At 30.3% G+C, this 5,677-nt stretch overlaps 1 pseudogene; it reads right to left on the bottom strand.

Moving 5' to 3' along the window:
* Nucleotides 1–201: 201 nt before the first annotated feature.
* Nucleotides 202–4,479, bottom strand: LOC149549788 (caffeoylshikimate esterase-like; annotated as a pseudogene).
* Nucleotides 4,480–5,677: the final 1,198 nt, after the last annotated feature.

The following is a 5,677-nucleotide window of genomic DNA, read 5'->3' as shown; positions in this document are numbered from 1 at the left end:
CGTTATTGAAGTTGTTAGTCTCAAGGTGAAAACATCAACTATTGGTGGCCTACTAGCTCTAAGTTCTTCATCACATAAACACCACTAATAAAATGTTTATTTTACATGACAAGGTCATAAAAAGACTTTTTTTTTAATAACAAGATATTTTATTACATTTTCTTGAAATGGGTAGGGGCAAAGGGACAAACATGGACCACATTAGGACTCCAATTTGTTGTCCATCTAATCAAGGATGTCACTGACAACCTCATCTCGCTCATGTTCAAACAATAAATCATGAAAATGTCCTTCGTAAAGCTTTATTGTTTTATGACTTGAAGTTGCTTGATCATATAAATCCTGAGATGCAGTAAGATCTATTACGGTGTCTACAATTCCATGGAGGACTAAAAAGGGAACAATTACTTTTTTCATGTTTTGTTGCAAAAATGAGCTAATTTGAAGTACTTCATAGCCTATTCACACTCTAATTGGTCTAGTGTATACTAGTGGATCAGAATACTTAGCAATAAGTGCTTCTGGATCATGAGATATAGCTGATCCTCTCTTATTTGCTCCATTCAACTGATATCTTGGTAAAACAAGTGAAAATAATGGTGCAATTGCCTACCATAATTCAAGTATACATTTATCAAATTCATTTTTATCTAAATATAAGATTTAAAAAAATACTAAAATCTTGTTCAAATTTGCTCCATCTTAAAGCTAGTTTAAACCTTTTATTTTTATTTTTTCATATTAGCAGCTTCTTAATTTTTATTTTTATTTTAATATTAGCCTCTAATATGTAACAACTTTTGGGTTTCAAGATCCCTATAAAATCTATTTTTCTTATAAATTACTTCTTAATTATTTTTTAAAGAAATCAATTTATGTATAAGTGCTAAGATTAATGTATTGATCCTCCAGCTTATATTGATAGATGCCCCTAACATCATAGTACTCAATTATTAGTTCCATACTTCTTAAATCATCTTTGAATAGTGTAATATAGGGCAGATGCTCTTAAAAACAAATCTAGTTCAAAATTCAGTGTCTTACCACAAAAATTGGATGTGCAGTCCACACACGCAGTGCTAGAGAAGTTGTGACAATTCCTCGTACCATTTTCTTGACATTAGGATCTAATGTTGCCTTCAAACATGTATTATATGAAAGTCAAGGTGAGTAGGTGCTAGAAACATTTAATAATCATATTCATAGTAAATAAATGACAAGAGGTAAAAAAAGTAATGTGTTTAATTACTTCAGGATTGAAAACTAGAATTAGTAAATCCAACTTATTTATCAAAATCACATCAGTCAAGGAATTCTCCAAGTAGGATCTTAATAATTTGGAACCATTAAATCAAGAATGAAAGAATACTACCTTCAAGATAATTGCCCCTCCTATTGAGTGGCCAAACAAAAATCCTGACACTCCTGGGTTCTCTGATCTTACATTTTGTAGAAATATTTTCTATAGGATAAGGTGGTGTAATATATTATTGCATGATTATAATAATATCTTTCTATATTTGTTAAAAATATGGGTTCTTGTTTATGCATATTGTGCCTTCAACAACTTGATCTAGTGATGGTACATATTCATGCAGCCCATCACTACCACCATGGCCTGTAATACCAAATGATTAAATAAGTATTCCCTACAAAGGACACCGAGGCCTATAAAAGAAACTTCTATATCTAATGATTTGTATTCCTTATTAAGGAGAAATAAAGTGATAGCATGTCAACTCTTAGAAGGAGCTAAAGCATCTTGTACTCATGGATGCTTATAATAAATTACAATAAATCATACAAATCAATATTTTTAATACATAATAAGCCGACAGTGGTCATTTATGAAACCTGATTTTAAACTATGCATTTCAAATAAACTAAGTCAAAAGTGTTGCACAAAATAACAGAACTAGGTTCCCTATCATAGAAATTACATCAAGAGAATGTAAAAAAATGTTGATAAAGAAGTGTATGTTTTTTATTCAAATGAGACATCCAAAGAAAGGCATTAATGCCCACAAAAATAGAGAAACACACAGACATAATAATAAAATAAAAGACATGGATACTAATAGTTGAGCATATGCTCTACCACAACCACATAATTTTGTTCCTTTTCTCTTCAAATCCCACGATGATCATGATATTGGATCCATCTTCCACATAGCCTTTATCAACCTTAGAATTTTCTTAGATTTCCCCAAGCTTCTTGTATTTCCCATTTAAAATACAACAATAATACCATAGCTCTTTCTACAGCAAAAACAAAATTCAAAATCGTGATTAATTTAAGAAGCAAATGATATAAAGAAAATACAGTCCTAGCAATATATGCATACATGTGTTTCCTTGTACATTTAGATAAATTGAGAGGATAATGTTCATTCAATTTTTTAAAATTTAACATTTACAAAAATAAGAAACTTGAAAAACTTGTCTACACATTGCATCAACTTCCATACAATTACAATAGTACCACAAGGATAATCACCCCAAATTGTTGAACCAAAATTATGATATAGACTCATACATAAATTTCTTGTTTTGATCTACACAATATTCTTCATGAAGTCATCATATTCATGATTCTTTGATTTCTTGTAACATTTAGTATTTATAAGAATGATTGATGACCTACAATTTATCTATCAACAACAAGATAATATAAAAGTGAAAGACTCTTCAAAACCCATGATATTGAATTCAAAGAAGAAATTTACATTTCTAGAAACTAATTGTGTAACTAAGTAGAGACATTTTCCCTAACTGACTACTAGCAACAAGATAATTGTAATGAAAATAACAAATAAGTATCATTATTCCTTTACTTATTTCTCTAATCATTTTGTGTTCCTCTTTTTTAGAACTTATTGTCACTCTTAACATTTATGAAATTCTCTATTTAGCTCTCTTACAACCACCTTCAAAGCCTTGTTTCATTACTATCAATTTATAGATCTCATCATGCACAATTTTGTAATACCATGAATGTGCGATTACAATGCAATGCAAATTGTGATTTTATTTTTACATATACAAAGATCATTCTCTTCTCTGGCATCAATCTATAATCCTTAGAAAGTGAGGTTTTCAAGTACCATACATAATTGCTAAAACCAAATAAGTTGAGAACAAATCAAACTAGCTTACACACACACACACACACACACACACACACACATTGAAGAAATATCCTCTTAAATCAAATTGTTCTAGATACCTTAGGTGCAAGGCAATGAATGGTGGCTTGCCCTGTATTATACAAAGAAGAGTGTGAGATAGAATTTGAATAGGTTCAACAACCTTCAATGCCTAGTAATTAGCATGGCAACAAAGCTTCTAAATTGAATTAAAATAACTCAAACAAAAAATGTGGAGAATTGAGAAACTTTATAGGTGTAGGCACCAAGACAACTAATCTACTTTTCAACTGTTCACATCAAAATAGAAATTTGTCTAAATCATATGATGATAAAATTGTGAATCAAATTGTATGAGACTAGTACTAACCATTAACTGATGCAAACTAGTCCTTAAGGAGAAATAGTTAAAAGGATGGCATGAAGATTCCAAGTGTAAAGATATAGAAGACCCATACTCAAAAGTAAAGGAGAAACTTGCCCTCCACAATTTGCTTTGGCTTGAAAGAAGATGAAATCCAATTAAATTGGATAGTTAAATAATATGAAAAGTAGGATTGACTCCCTTGATAAAATGTATAAGGAGGCAATAACTAAAATTGAGATGGGAGTCATGGCTTCTACCATTTGCAAAATTCAAGATGAGATCTCAAAAAGATTAGTTCTTATTGTTGTGACTAGCAAGAGAATGATGAAAAAGACCAAGGAAGAAGATGTAGGCAATAAGGAGGACAACCAGGGAAGGAGTGACATCACCAACTAGTAGTATAATCTCTATAGATTGAAGAAAGATTGGAATGCCATAAAGAATGCTTGAAAGCTCTGCTGCTATGTTATAGTTGTTAGTTTGAGTTATCTCTAGTTTTAGAGACATTTTTTCTTGTAAAAACTATCAATTATTTTTTACAATTATGTCTTAACTATTATGGCAATGATCTTTGTTGGTTGAAAATTTCAAGATATATTTTTTTCTTTAAGTATAGTTTAAGAGAATTGTTTATTAGGTTTGGCTCTATGTTCTCCTTGAATAATAACATATTTGTTTGTATTGTGGAAATTGATTGTGTTGTTTTGCTAGTTTTTTATAAATTTTGTTCAAGGTATTGGATGAATGGCTAGTTTATGCAATGTTAGCCCACTGCTTGGCTATAATGGCCTAACTGGGTAGTGCTTTCTTACTAAAATAGCTTTTTGGGTTTAGGGCCCTCTCCCCATCTTCTTTATCAAACATATAAGGGATTTTCTTATTATGATAAAAATGCATACCTTTAGTACTCAGGCCCATGATGGTTGTCATGACGTCAATGTTTAACTTTGATTTCCTCTTGACCATCGTAATAGTCCTTGAATCCTAGCCATTAGTAAAAGTTTTAGTAATAATTTTTTTAGTTAGAATAAAGAGATTCCTCTCAAATTAATTTTATTCAAATGTAAAAATGAGAATCCTCTTGATGAACGGAGAAATGAGGAAAAAATAATTAGAAATGGTAATATTTAAGGAAACATGTAAGCTTTCAAATAAAATATTTTAAAAATATTAGATAATTTTTTAGTAATCATCAATTTTTAATAATTTTGTAGCCTATTTATACAATTGACTGAACAACTTACATTATAAAGTATTACAAAGGAGATTGAAAAAAAACTATTAAGAGTTTAACAACAAAACACAAGTAATAAATAAGTGGACTACTATAGACGACTAACTATATCTAAGAGACATGTCTATACTTAGTCATTTCTTCAAACTAGAACTCTATGACATGTAGCTATAGTTAAACTAGACTCTTGCTACCAAAAATTCAACTTTGAGTTGTCAAAAGTACAACTAGTTATTCATTACTGTAACACTCCCCCTTAAGGAATAACCTTTTTCTTTACCCCTATCATCTCTCTAAATTTTACAAACTTTATGTTTCTAAACAACTTAATAAGTAAATCACCTACATTTTTGTTGGTATTACAATAGTTCAGCTCGGTCTCTTGAGAGTGAATTTTCTTTCTTACAAAATGATGATGTGTCTCAATATACTTTTATCTTGCATGAAAAATAGGATTTCTTGCAAGTTTGATTGTACTTTGATTGTCACTCTTTATCAAAGTAGGCCTTTCTTACTTTTTCCCATATCTTCAAGAATTATCCTTTCCAAATTGGTTAAAGGTAGCATTGCATAATGCTTTGTGCTTAGCTTCACTAGATGAAAGAAAACTAGTTGGTTTCTTCTTTCTTCTCCAAGAGATAAACCCTGATCATGTATTGAATGCATAACTAGTTGTTGATTTACATTTATCTAGATCTCCTACCCAATCAAAATTATAATAACTTGTCAACTCAACATTCAAATGGTTAATATATTCAATGTGAAAAGATATGTTGCCTTGCAAGTATCGAAGTACTCTATTTTATACATCCCAATGAACCTCAAGATGATTAGCCTTGAATTGGCTAAGTATCCTAACAAAATATGAAATATCACATCTTGTAGTGGTATAGTAGGTTAGACTTCCCACCATTTTCCAATACAATGTCT

Source organism: Cupressus sempervirens, chromosome 7 (genome assembly GCF_028749045.1).
Source record: "Cupressus sempervirens isolate cs-2001-9-10 chromosome 7, ASM2874904v1, whole genome shotgun sequence".
NCBI lineage: Eukaryota > Viridiplantae > Streptophyta > Pinopsida > Cupressales > Cupressaceae > Cupressus > Cupressus sempervirens.
The sequence above is the reverse complement of the archived record's forward strand: the minus strand, read 5'-3'. Positions and strand labels throughout refer to the sequence as shown.